Source organism: Sminthopsis crassicaudata, chromosome 2 (assembly GCF_048593235.1).
Source record: "Sminthopsis crassicaudata isolate SCR6 chromosome 2, ASM4859323v1, whole genome shotgun sequence".
Taxonomy (NCBI): domain Eukaryota; kingdom Metazoa; phylum Chordata; class Mammalia; order Dasyuromorphia; family Dasyuridae; genus Sminthopsis; species Sminthopsis crassicaudata.
Window position 1 is genome coordinate 343,042,596 of NC_133618.1, and position 15,276 is coordinate 343,057,871.

The 15,276-nt window shown below is 34.9% G+C and overlaps 1 protein-coding gene across 9 annotated transcripts in view; it reads left to right on the forward strand.

Annotated features, from left to right (window-relative positions):
* The window catches only part of LOC141556459 (metastasis-associated protein MTA1), a 610,678-nt gene that overhangs the window by 577,593 nt on the left and 17,809 nt on the right, over positions 1-15,276 (forward strand). The window lies entirely within an intron of this gene.

Below are 15,276 nucleotides of genomic sequence, written 5' to 3' on the forward strand. Positions count from 1 at the left end.
CCCAGAATGTCACTTATTGATCCGAAGTACAATCTTACAAAGTGACTTGAGTGTGCCTTATTCTACAATGGTACATTTCTTGATGTTTCATTCATGATTGATATTTTTTCCTGAGCTCTAGTTCAGTCTTTGCTAAAAGCAGCTTTATGGTCCAGATTTCCATAAAACAGATTCAGATGCTTCTAAGGTTCCCATGAATGAAATAAAGATCCTAGGAGAATAAACCCCAGGGAAAAAGAGACGGTAACTACTTCTCTGAAGCCAAAATACCTGCTAGGCAACTAAATAGCCATTACCAGGGAACCTCTCCCAGATTGGAGAATAAGTTACTTGCCCTATGGTCTCTTGAAGTTAGTTTGTCACTCTTACTCAATCATTCTCACTTGACTGGTAGAATGCCAGGAAGGCCAAATAAGTCCCATGTTCAGCCATTTTAAGACCTGTGTATAGACCACAGGCTTATAGCTATTACATTGGGAGTTTCCCTTCATTCCAGTTGACACAACTCTGGCTTGCCTTTGGGAAAGTCAGAGACATCTGGTATCTGCCAAAGGTAGGCTTCAGGACCAAAGGTCTCTCTGAGAAGGCCAAGTAAGCCTGTTATCTGTGTGTCATTTTCAAGCACACTGACCTTGGTCATAAAGACATAGACCTTATTTTAATATTGGGCTTTTTTGAAGACATATATATATTATATATCTATATATATATCAATAGGCAGGGAATAGATAAGCATTTTGGGGGAATAGTTTTCATCAGAGAAATACAGGAATTTTTACCTTGGCCTTAGAATGAGCAAACATAACCCAAATGAATTCTAGGCTTCAAAAAACAAATAACCAAAGAAATCCCTCATGCTCATGTGGACCATTTCAAAAAGGATATTGTCTGTGTGCTGTTTGCAGCGTGCTGTGCTGGAGGGGTTGCCAGTATGCATAGCTGCCTGCCTACCTACCTGCCTCTCTGTTGTGTATGTGCCCACATCATCATCGTGATATGAATGATTGGCATGTTCTTCACTCCTGCATGCCAGTTCCTAAGGTCGTCTCACAGTGTGGCTCTAAACATCTTTTATTTGATGCTTCTAATGTGAGATGCCAGGTGGAGTATCTTCCTTTTTTACCAACTAATATATGTGTTAAGCAGGTTAATACTTACGTTACTTAGAAAGTGATGAATTTTTTAAGAGATTAGATTTTTAATATCAGGTAAATTCCTGGGATACCCAGCATTTCTTGGGCCTACCTTTGATAGGAGTGTTCTCCTTGCACACTTTACACCCTCTATTACAGGAACACAGCTGGAGAATGATAGTAAGCTTAGTATCCAAATTCCCATAGGACAGTGCTGAAATGGATAACTAGTGTGGTGCAGATTCAGGGCTTTAGAGATTTTTTAGATTTGCTTTGTAGGTTTCTGTTACCTGAGGTAATTCATTCTCAAGCATTTGATCTGCCCCCATCTGAAGAATACTTTTGCATAGAAGAATATTTTTCCATTGAAGAATCTTTTGCATAGAAATTTCTCCTTTGAAAATTTTTAGGGTTTTTTGGGCTTCTAACACCTGCTTATATATACCCACGGAAATAAAGCAATGGTTGTGATCCAAAAGACTTAAGGATGAAAAAAGATTACCAAGAGTCTTTGAAGGTGGTATGGGTGGGTGTTAGGCGCTTCTTCCAAAAGATACTTAGACTATTTACATTTATAGGGAACTCAATGCAAACAGAACTTGCTGCAGATCAGGTTAAGTGAACTCTGAGGGTCTGATCACATAGGAAGCTTCATTCCTTGCCTTTAGGTAGTAGCGAATATATAATATATTCCGGTTTTAATATATTCCATAGACTTCATTCTTGAGGTTAATGTGCAAAAACTCTTTACAACTTCTAGGAACTCTAACAACCATAGTGTTATATATAACTGTGCACAATGCAAAAACATACCAAACTAACCACAAATAGCTCATTTAATTTTTGCAACCAGTTCAGTGAAAATGCTTCAAGAAATGATGCAGACCCGAGGATAGTATCAGTGAAAGTATAATGAGGGAACTGAGGCTGTTTAGTTTTTGAAATGGCTTCAGGGGAATATCACTGGCTTCAGGTTTTCAAAGGGCTATCTATCATGTAGATACGGTATTAAATTTAATCCCTTTGACCATTATAAAAATCTGGAGGAAGTAGAAACTCTGGTGGAAACAGGAATTTGCAGAGGCTGACTTCACTCAAATATAAAGAATAAATGTCAAAAAATTAGAGCTCTCCAAGTATAATGGGCTGCTTCAGAAGTCATAGATTTTTCAGATGCATTCAAATAGAAGCTGGGTGACCCTTGTATCAGGTGTTAACTTATGGATTTATGAGATCCCTTCCTGCTCAAAGATTGTGTAATTCTAATAGTAGAATTGAAATTTTGGCTGAGATTTCAAAGTAAAAGCAACCTAGGAAAAAAAGCATGTCTGATTAGAACTGGAAATAGAGGAACCTAGACATGTACAGAAATAATATGAACAGATTAAAAGGACCAGGGCTTTGGCTGAGATGTAGGAAAAATTGAGATTATAATTTGGTTCTTTCTGGGAAAAAATTTATTGATTATTGTTGATTGGTTGGTCTTGTGCCTTTTAGGCTCATGCTGTAGTTCCCTACAGTTCACTCACCACTATCACATCTCCGCCCCCAACACACATCCCTTACAGGGATAATTTGGAGACGACTGTTATAGAAGATCAATTTGGCATTTTGCATAGTTCTTTCTAGAATGGAGATGCAAAAACTGATATATGCTTTGCCCAGAAACTATTTGAGTAACCTTTCCAGTCTTGGCTGAAGGTCCTCCATGGGCTTGACTACCTTCAGACTGAAGGCTTCTTCTGGAGAGATATTGATTGTATCATGCTAATGATGTGACCTATCAGGTCAGTAGGGTGTGATAATTCCAGTTGTTCTTGAGAAGGCAAGAATCCAGAGTCTGCAGAAAAATTAAAGAAGATTGAGATTGTGTTTGTTTTCAAAGTAGATTGTATTAAAAACAGTGATATCTTGGAGATAATATCTTGATAGCAGCCGCTGCCCCCATGTTACCTAGATTCAGTTATATAACATTATACTAGTAGCTAAATCAAGATAATTTGAGGAGAGAGAATACAGTAGGAATCAAGAAAACTTTATGTATGAGAAAATGCCAGAGCTGAGCACTGGAATGAGACTAAATATTCTAATTGAAAAACAATAGAAAACTTCATTAAAGAAAATGACAGTAATGGGAAAATATGCCAAAACTTGTACCATATCATTCTAAGGGGAAATAAACAAAGAACAAATCACTCAACTGCCCTTGTAATTTAAAATCAGAGTAGCAGCAACAAATCAGGATTCCTCAGTTAATAACAAGATAGAAATTCTCATGTAAAAAAAAAAGAGAGAGAGAGAGAGAGAGAAGAAGAAGAAGGAGAAGGAGAAGCTAAGTATCTTAGTGGAAAGAGTACTGGGCTTCAAATCAGTAAAACCTGTGTTCAAATCCAGCTTCAGATAGCTTGTATAACTCTGAGCAAATCAGTTACCTTTTGTTTACCTTAATCCACTAGAGAAGGAAATGGCAAACCACTCTAGCATCTTTGCTAAGAAAACCCCATGGACATTTAAGCTTGATTTTTTTTCCTTTATTTTTATTTTTTTTAATAATTTTTATTTACCAGATATATGTATGCGTAAATTTACAACATTGACAATTTGTTCTAATTTTTCCCCTCCTTCTTCCTCCCCCCCCCCAAGATGGCAGGTTGACCGACCAATACATGTTAAATATGTTAAAGTATAAATTAAATACAATATATGTATACATGTCCAAACAGTTTTGCTGTATAAAAAGAATCGGATTTTGAAATAGTGTATAATTATCCTGTGAAGGAAATCAAAAATGCAGGCATACAAAAATAGAGGGACTGGGAATTCTATGTAGTAGTTCATAGTCATCTCCCAGAGTTCTTTCGCTAGATATAGCTGGTCCAGTTCATTATTGCTCAATTGAAACTGATTGGTTCATCTCATTGTTGAAGATTACCTCATCCATCAGAATTGATCATCATTGTATTGTTGTTGAAGTATACAACAATCTCCTGGTCCTACTCATTTCACTCAGCATCAGATCATGTAAGTCTCTCCAGGCCTTTCTGAAATCATCCTTTTGGTCATTTCTTACAGAACAATAATATTCCATAATATTCATATACCAAAATTTATTCAGCCATTCTCCAATTGATGGGCATCCACGTAGTTTCCAGTTTCTGGCCACCACAAAGAGGGCTGCCACTAATATTCTTGCACATACAGGTCCCTTTCCCTTCTTTAAGATCTCTTTGGGATATAAGCCCAGTAGTTACACTGCTGGGTCAAAGGATATGCACAGTTGGATAACTTTTTGAGCACAGTTCCAAATTTAAGCCTGATTTTTAAATAAAGAGCAAAAAATCCAGTTTGAGAATTTATAAACAGTTGAAGAAACTAATTATCAGAAACTTTTGCCCAAATATATGTTAGCAAAGCTGATTGATAATTTAGCAGAAATATATGAATACTTAGAAAAAAAAAACATGAAATACTAACATTAGCAAAAGAAAATTAGGCTATTTCAGATATCAAATATCAGAAAGAAATTTGTTATTGTTCAGTCATATCTTACTCTTAATGATCCCACTTGGGATTTTCTTGTCAAGATACTGGAGTAGTGAACTCAGATCTTCCAGACTCCAAGTCCAACACTTTTTCTGCTATGCTACCTAGATGTTGTTAAAATTCGCTGTACAGAATCCAGCCAACATTCAGGAACAAAGAGCTGTTTGTGGTTCCTTTAATAGTTAGACTCTTTTAATTCATTGTACTGTTGAGATCATCTTTTGTTTTTCCATTCAGGACTGGTGAAGGTTGACAATCCCCATAACTTCAGTATTTGTCTAGCTATGGTGCTAGACATATAGAGAGTGTATAAATGGTGGACAGGAGGATTAAAATAGGAACAAGCAGGTTTTCACTGACAATTTTTTATAGCAGACTACATCTTTATTGTCAAATAATTGGAAAATTTGGGGAGTAGATTCTGCTTTGTATTTTTTTCTCTTTATTGCCACAGTAGAACAAAATACTACCTTTAAGGTTCTCTTCACACAGAGCACCTGCCTACATATTCATTAAACATATATTTGAGATTCAGACAGGTGTGATCATGACAATACTTCTGTATACATTGTTCCAGACTATGAAAAATCTGGGGAAATTCAATTTATCCATCTAGATAATAGAAATATATGTGCTGTAGAGGATTGTAAAAAAAAAAAATGCTTAATCATGGGCAAATGCCCTAGTACTATTCTACATTTTTCACATGGCCAGGCTCTCCTAATTCCCAGGGCTTCAGAGAATCCTCTGGCCCCTGACTTTTGCAGTATATAAACCAATTTTACCCAGCTTACCTCATTCTAAGGTCTTCAGAAGTCTCTGGCTACAGTTTCACAAACTGTAGTTTTAAAACAGTAGCGCATTCAAGAACAGCCACACATAAGCTTAAAGTCTTTTATTCATTTGTTCACATTCTGCCCTGACCTCTTGTGGACTCCCACATGAACATCTTGCCTGCAAGAGACCCATGTGTTCACTACCTGCTTCCAACCTCCTCAGCTACTCCAGGATTAAAGAAACAGACCTCTTCCTACATAGAACTTATATAGGGTCTGTGAGGTCACATGCACAGCCAATCAGAGAAGGCACTCCCATTAACAAAGCTATCTCAATAAGACCAGAGTTCCCGCCCAAGATGCAGTCTCTGCTCACAGAAATTACTTCTGGGGATCTTAAGCATTTCTTGCTTGTTTACTTCCTGTTTACACTGGCTTAAATCTTTATCCTTTGAACCTAACAGAGGATGACACATCTCCACATAGTGAAAACAGTCCTTTGGTATAGCAGTACATAAATGAGTGCTTGCAGATTCCAAATGATCTTGCTCTGCTCTTTAAATTTTGGATATCTTCCTAATTCCTATCCTACTGGAACTTAGATTCTGCCCCAGGATCCTGGACTTTGATAATAAGAATAGAAATTAAACCATAAAAGAATTGTCAGTGAAAAAATTTCCAGAACCATTTAGATTCATACTATCATACTTTTGACAAATAATTAATTCCAATACTACACAAATTGTTTACATGAATAACAGTTGGCATCTTGTCAATCTCTTTCTAAAGATACGAATATGGTCTTGATACCTAATCCAGGAGACAAAGCAAAGAAAGAAAGCTACTAGCTAATGGTCTTAATGAACATTGACACACAATTGCTTTTAAAAATGTTAGGAAATAAGCTATAACATTTTAGAAAGATTATATACTATGATCAGATAAAATTTGTACCAAGAATTCAAGATTGATTTAACATAAGAAATCAGACTATAAATATAATAGACTGTTAGTTATAAAAATAATAAAAATTATATTATTTTATCTGTAGAAACTGAAAAGGCTTTTGACAAAATCTAACCATAATTTCTCTTAAAAATTCTAGAAATCTTAGGAATAAAATTAAACTCTTCTTAATCTATTTTTAAAAATTATTTAAATCCAAGAGCATATATAATTGAGAAAAGGTAAGAGATTTTTCCAGTAATAACAGAATAGAGCAAATAGAGCATCCATTATCAGTCCTGCTATTTAACATAGTGGTAGAAATGCTAACCATAACAATAATACCACCAATACCAACACCCCCGAAAAAAAAGAAGAAGAAGAAATCAAGGGAATAAGGATAGGCAGAAAGTAAACAAAATGAATGTATTTTGTAGATGATATAGTAGTAAACTTAGAACAGCTCTAGAGAGTTAAGTAAAACAAAATTATTTGAAACAATAAGTTGAGCAAAGTTGTAGAATATAAAATGAATACATGTAAATAATACATACATAAACCACACACACACAAAAACCCCCAAAAAGTGCTAGAAAGAGAAAATCCATTTACAGTGTTTACAAAAGCTGCTTGCTTTTATTTTAGATTCACTGATGCAGTTAGATTCAATATACATATAAGTATAAAACTTTTTTTTTTTTTTTTTGCAGAAGTAAAGATATGCCTATATTATTAGAGAAACATTTAATGTTTGTGAACAGGTCAAGCGAATGTAAAAAAAAATTATAATACATGATAAATTAATTTACTTAGTGCTGTACCAATAAAATTCCTTTGGAGAAAGAAAAAGGAAAAATATCAAGGTAATAATGGCAGGGAGGAGGAAGGAGGACCTGGGAGGAAGAAAAGAACAGGGTCAATCAGTACCAGATCTCAACCTATTCTACAAAGCAGAAATTGTTTAAAAAAAGATTTACTGCTGGCATAAGAAATGGCAAGATCACTGAATGGAATGTATACAACACATAGACACAGTAACTTAATGTTTCATAAACCCAAAGACCACTGTTAACTGGGGGAAGGATTCACTACTTGATAAAAACTACTGGGAAAACGAGACATTAAAGTGTAAGAAATTAGATGTAGATACCATAAACCAAGAGAAGTTTTAAATGGAGGAGGATGTCATGTCATTTACAAAGCAAAGAAATAACTTTTCAAGTTTGTAGATTACAAAAGAGTTCATGGTGTACAATTAATCTAAGGTACGGAATTTGCATTCAAAAGACAATCTTAAAGAGGGTGAGTCTAAGTTTATTAACTGCCCATAACCTTGATTTAAATAAGATATGAGAGAAAAGGAAACTCATAGTACAAAAATAATACACAATTACCAAACATAGTGCCCACTATAACTAACAAACAACATCCATCATCACCATTCTGAGGAAGCACCAATATCTGAATTACTTGGCTGACAAGACTCATGGTCACAGGTATTCAGTCTCGAGTAGGAGCCCTTACTAGGCAAGTTTGTACAAGACTTCCTAGCTCAAATCCTCAAAGTCCCCTTCTAATAAGGGATTTTATAGAGTGAGAACAAAGATGGCATTACGCTAAGTATTCTCATTTGATACATGATTTTTGAGACATAGCAGCCTCATTTAGATACTTCATTTTAAGAGACCCACCAAGAAGAAAATTTATTTATTCCTTTAGGGGGATTGTGTTTACTCAAGGAACTGGCCAGGTTTTCAGGGTAAATATAAGCCTACAATAAAAGGTACTCATTGATTAACGCATAAGAAAGAATGGCTTTCCAGTTTTGTTCGTTTCCTAGAATTCTATAACTCATGTTCTCAGCTAAAAGTTAAACAAAAGATATGGCTGAGACTTACTTAAGATTCCTTACTCACTAGGATTCCTTACACATGCTAAACCAAGAATATTCTTCAGAAATAATTAGGAAAATAATTTTGCAACATTTTTAAATCTCATTTCCATGATGAATAAAGATTTATATTTAAATTTATAAAACCAAGCCATTAGACAATGATCAAAGGATTTAAGTTCTACTTCACATCTGTCAGATGTTGGAGAGACTAGAAGTAATCCACTATTGTTGGAGCTATGAATGGATCCCTGTTCTAGAAAACAGTTTGGAACTATTCCTGGAATATTGCTAAACCACAGTTATCCCAGTGATAACAGCATTAGTCCTAGACCCTGAAAAAAGAGGGGCAAGGATCTATATGTACAAAAATATTTGTAGCAGTTTTTTTGTGTCGCCAAAAATTGGAAACTAAGGGTATGTTCTTACATTGAGGAACAGCTAAACATATGTTATTAATTCTGTGGAATATTATTGTATCATAAAAAGATATGAAATGGAAGATCCTTATGAACTGATGCAACATAAATAGAAGTAGGGGAGTAGTTTATACTATCATAGTATTATGAGGATAAACAACTCTGAAAGATGTTAGAAGTCTGATCAATAAAATTACAAACCAAAAGTAATGAAGATGAGACAAGCCATTCATTTCCTGATATAAAGTTGTCAAACTTAATAAAAGACATAGCTAATATAGGAATTTGTTTTGTTGAACTGGGCAGCTCTGTATTGAAACTTCCCCCCTTCCCCCCCCCCCCAGGGAAATGCATGGAAGTACAGTAGGACTAGAAATGTTGAGTTGGAAGATAAATCATTGCAGTCCTTTGGCTAAAGAGAGCATGAAAGGGAGGAATAATACGAAATAATTTTGGAGAAATATGTTGGGATTAGATTCATAAGGGCTTTAAATGTCAGGCTGAAAATTTTATATGTTATTCCAGATGCTATAGAGACCCACTGGAGATTTTATCATTAATGACTAAGTAATATTGGTTTGATGGATTCATGGAAGAAAAACTGGAGATTAAGTTGGAGAGAGGAAAGATTAGAAACAGTGCGGTCAGTGATCTATCACAATAGTGTATGCAAGAGAAGATAAAGCAGAGCCTAAACTAAATTGCTATTTACTTGTTCAGTTGTATCCAACTTTTTGATACCCTGTGGAATGACAGGCCCTCCTATTTTCTATCTTTCAAAATATCCAAGTTCACATTTTTTGTTTCCATGACACTTGTCTATTCATCTCATCCTTCCCCATTCCCTTTTTCTTTTGCTTTTGATCTTTTCCAGTGAGTCCCATCTTCTCATTCTATGGCCAAAGTATTTAAATTTTGTCTTCAATTCAAGTTAATAGCATGAATTAGTTTTAAGTATTGACTGATTTGACTTTCTTACCGTCCAAAGGACTCTCAAAAAATCTTCTTCAGCATCATAATTTAAAAGTGTTGAATCTGTGGCATCCAACTTTCCTTATACTGCAACTCATACAGCCATATATGGCTGCTAGAAAACACTTTTAACTTTAACTATATGAATCTTTATTGGCAAGATATCTCTGCTTTTTAGTATTATGCTTTTTCATAGTTTTCCTTCTAAGAAATGTGTGTCTTAATTTCATGGCTGGAGTTGCCTTCTGTAGTAATTTTTGAATCCAAGAATATAAAATTTGACACTAATTCCATTTCTTCTCTCTCTATTTGCCAGGAAATTATATGACTAGTTGCCAAGATTTTAGGGTTTTTGATTTTAAGTTTTAAGGCTGCTTTTACATTCCTGTTTTCACTCTCATCAAGAAGCTTTATAATTCCTTTTCACTTTTCTTTCATCAGAGTGTTTATTCAGCAACCTTAATTCTAGCGTTTGAGTCAACCAGCTTGTCATTTCATATGATTGTACTTTGCATATAAGTTAAATAAGGTAACAATATAGCTTTGTCATACTCCTTTTCAGGTCTTTTACAAATCAGTTGTTTCCTGGCCTGCATATAGGTTCCTCAGGAGAAAAGTTAAATAATCTGTTACTCTCATGTCTTTAAGAACATGCCACATTTTGTTGTGATCCACTCAGTGAAAGGCTTTAATATATCAGTGAAGCAGATTTTTTTTTAACTTCCTTACTTTCTCCACATTTTGTTCACCAATTTCTTTGCTTTTTCAGAAACCCAGCCTGCTCTTCTCATAATTCTAGATTGATATATTGTTGGATCCTAGTTTGCAGAGTCTTGAGCATAACCTTGCTGGCATGTGAAATGAGTGCAATTGTTCAGTAATTTGAACATTAGTTGGCCATACCCTTTGTCAGGAATGGAACATAAACTGATCTTTTCCAGTCTAGTGGCCAATGTTTGCCAAATATGCTGACATATTGAATGAAGCAATTTAACAGCATCATCTTTTAGGATTTTAGCTATTGCTCAGCTGGAATTTTGTCACTTCTGATAACTTTATTGTTAGCAATGCTTCTTAAGGCTCACTTCATTCTCTGGGATATCTAGTCCCAGATCAGTAACCACACCAAAATGATTAGTAATGTTAAGATTTTTCTCACATGGTTTTTTTATGCATTCATGTTAAAATTTTTCTCACATGGTTTTTTTATGTATTCATGCCCCTCTTGTTTCTATTAAGTTCCTACTATTTTGTCTTTTATCATACCTATTTTTGCATGTTTCTTTGATATTTATAATTTTCTTGAAGTGGTCAATTGCCTTTTGTTCTATTTATTCATTTAAGAAAACCTTTATATTTCTCCTTGACATTTTCTGGAATTCTGCATTCATTTGGATTTATCTTTCCTTTTCTCCTGTACCTTTTGCTTTCTTTCCTCAGCCATTTGTAAAGCATATAAATGATGGGAAGGGAATGAGAATAAAGTAACTCAATCAAGATTGGGAGAGTAAAGAGAAAGTAAGCTAAAGATTATTTTAATTCTGTACCCTTTTATCCCTGGAAAGATAGGTGTGCCTTCAAAATGGGAAATCCAAGAAGTTTAGAAGGAATTTTGTTGAGTTCAGTTTTGGATATATTAAATTAGAGATGCTAATGTAACCTCCTGGCAGAGATTAGAGAGTTAGCATTGCAGCATAAACTTTAGGAATAAAACTGGAGTCAAATCAAGATTTGTGGTCACCCATATAGGGCAAATTAAATCTATGATTGCTAATGAAATCACCAGTTCACAATATAAATAAAAATAGCTCCGAATAAAACATTCCAATCAATGCAGAGCATGAATAATAATCTATCAAAAGATACTGCAAAGTGACAACACTTAAGCTAACAAGAGAATCAGGAAAGAACGTTTCAGAACCCAAGAGAGTTAGAAGTGTATATAGGAAGAAGAAATTTTCAGCAGCAAACAGTTTCAGTTTAGGGTCAGAAAGGCTTGAGGAGTAAAGAAATGAAACTAACATTTAAAAAAATATAGCTTGAAGGGAGAAGAACTCAAGTTCATTGACCCAAATAAAGGGGTTGGCTGTAGCAAGGAAAAGGGCCACTTCTTCCTATAACACATATAGCAAAGGAAGAGGAGTTTAAGGATGCAGTAGAGAAGAGACAGCATGTTGTAGGTGTCATTGGTTTTTCTCAATAATATAGGATAGATCTTCTCCTGCTAGGGGTTTAGCAGATGGGATCCTAAGATACTAAGATTGGAATAACTGTTATAGACGGACAATGAATATGATCTAAAGTGGAAGCTTGATGAAATGGAGTGAAAATGTTGATCATCAATCTCCAAAGTGGAAGCTGTGGCCTGATTGCCCAAGGTATCTGTGATAAGACAATAGAAAATGGGTAGATGGATCATCTCACTTACAGAACATGTTAAACATGGCACTTAATTCCAGTAAGGCCACTACTAACCCAGTGTCACAATTTGTCCTATTCAACCTAATCTTCCATGGTACAAAGTCCCAATATTCTCCTTTCAAAGTCAGACCTCAGCTCTTCAAGGCTGTTTTAATCTGTGAACTTCGCAGGTACCTATAACTAGAAAGGTACCATAGAAAGACTACTGCTTTCTCACATACCCATGTCAAGGGCCCCTAAATAATCATGTAGCAGCAGAAATAGGCACTTCCCAGAGGACAAACATCGCTTCACCAGGATGTGAATGGTGAGTAAGAATCTGGATTTCTCCTTTTTTCTTTTTTTGGGCGGGATAGTCACACAAAATGAGTAGACATGAATGGTCACAGATTTCATTACTTTATCTTTTTCCAAAACCACCCCTCTTCCTACTTCTCATTTAGCATAAAGGTCACTGACATCCCTTCAAGTCACATAGATTCACAACTTCAGTGATATCTGTGACTCCTTACTTCTCACACCTTATATCCAGTTAGTTGCCAGTTCTGTAATTTCTACCTCCTTAACACTCAGTTCTGTCCCATTCTTTCTACTTACATGGCCTTGGCCACCAGCCTAGTTCAGATTTTAATTAATTAAACTTCACTTGGACTATTGTAGAAGTTTCCTAATTGATTTCCCTGCCTTTAGTCTCTTCCCTCTCAAATTGATTTCCTCTTTCACATAGATAGTAAAGTTTAACTTTGGCTAATATACACATTCTCACTTAGCTTCAGTTTCTTTATTTGTAAAATGAGGGGTTTGAACTAGAAAGCCTCTTTCAGCTCTAGAAATATGATGATTAAAGTTCAGGTCTTATCAGTTCACACCCCTACAGGATAAACTCCAGGGACTCCCTATTAACTCCAGGATCAAATATTATTTCATCATTAATTCATCCTTTTTTAAATTCCTAGTGTAGCCCAATAGTTTAAGTATGTAATTTGTAATATTATGCATTTACAAATATAAATAAATAAAAGTATATTTATTGAGTTCCATCCTCAAAACAATTTTACTTTCAAAAACATTTGGACACCACTGATGATGTATAGATCACTTATACTTGAGAAACTGAGAACTTGGATGTTTGAGGGAATATCAATGTTAAGATATATTTGTGATTTAGAAGTAAAATAAAAATATATGTACGTAGTGCTTAAATTTAATGCTACAAAATATTAATAATAGAAGAAATAGCATTATTTCAAACCAAAAATTTCACGGAAGTACTTGGAATCAATTTTTTTGATCCCTAATTTCTCAGTGATGTTTTCTGATCCTTGAGAATCTATGCATCTATGTGGTAATTTCAGCAAATCCTTGTTTCAAATTAGAATCTAGGTCTGAGCAGCAGCATTATCCATGAACTGTATTGTTTTAGGAGGTCAGAGGAGGCTGGAGCCTTTTTTCAAACACATTTTCATATCTCATGCACCTTTGAGTTGTGACTTTGCTAGGTAAGAATGTATATGAATGCTGCTAGAATTGATTTGTGACCTGGGGAGTATGTTTTATTTAGTTTTTTCTATCTATTCTCTGCTCCAGAATGATGGGATAATTCCAGCCTCTTGACAGATGAGGTACAATTATTTAGTTTCCTTCCAGGACCACTGCACCAATTAATTTAAAAGCACCTCTATCCCCACCCCATAAAAGCATAAAATTATATTAACATAGGAACTTCTAGAAAGGTCCAAAACAAAGATAGTCACACCTCTTGGTCTAAATATGAAGACAACTGTGAATTTTTTCCCCTTTCACTGCAGTGTCCAAGAGTAAGGGGGAAGAATGCCATTCCATCACACCATGTCTCCTGCCTAGTTTTTGGCCTCCCTTGGGAAGAAGAGAAATATCTTATCATTGGATTTAATCTCATTCTGATTTCATTTCCCAGAAGAAAAGGAGACTTTCTATTCCCTGTACAAATCTTCTTGCCTTTAGTGTAAGGGGAGAAAATGACATTGAACCAGATTTCCCACTTGATCACTTGGCCTCTTCATGGAAATAAAGAAACACTGTTCCATCTAGCACCAGACTCTCCCCTTACATCAACTCTCAGGAAGATCTGAATTCAAATGCTGCCTTAGATACTTAGCTGTGTGGCTTTAGGCAAGTCTTTTAATCTCAATTTCAGTTTCTCCACCTGCAAAATGGATAGATAACACCTGCTTTGCAGATATACTCTATATCAAGTGTTTTGCAAGCCTCAAAGTGCTATATAAACGTAAGCTCTTACTATTGCTATATAAGCAGTGCCTTACTACTTAAGAGTAGTGGATCTCTTTTCTGTGCTTATTACATCTTCTAAGTCTTAGAGGCTCGCTCTTCTAACCTTCAGACTTAGTGTTCATATATGATAATCTAGTTCTAGCCATCTTTCTAGGCTTGTACTTCAGTTAATCACCTTGTATTTATTTAATTCCTATGGTACTAAGTTCTGAAGACATAACAAAAATGAAAACCGTTTCTCAAGTACTTGCATTTTTTGAAGGGAATAGCATGTACACATATAAATATGTGCAGATTATATGAAAAATAAATTGGAAATTGTTTTGGGAGGGAAGGCATTAGCAACTGGGAGCCTCAAGAAAGGTTTCATGTAAAAGAAGGGTTTTTAAGCTGGGTTTTCTGAATTTTTAAAAATGTACTTCAAAAATTATTTCAGTATAATTTGTTTCCTTTGTATTTTAGTTTATGCATTTAAGAACATTCTGAAAAGAGATCATCAGATTACCAATATAGATGTAAAATATGGGTCTTGAATTGAGGCTTGAATAAAACAGGGGTACCCAATAGTGTAAAACATATAGAAAAGGGAATATTATATATGAAAAGCAGCAACAAAACTAGTTTGGATCATAGAATATTTATTGAAAAGGAAAAGACCAGTTGTACCTAAGTTCTAAAGGTTTACAAATACCAAACAGGTGTTCATATTTGACCCAGTATGAAGTATAAAGTAATTGATATTTATTGCATAATGTTATATCAGTTAGATTTATGCTTTAGGAAAATCATATTGGCAACTGTATGTAGGGCGGTTAGGATAGAAATAGATTCAAGGCAGGGAAGCCAGATAGGGAATTAGTACAATAAATACATGAGAGGTGATAAAGAAATGAGAAAGAAAAGAC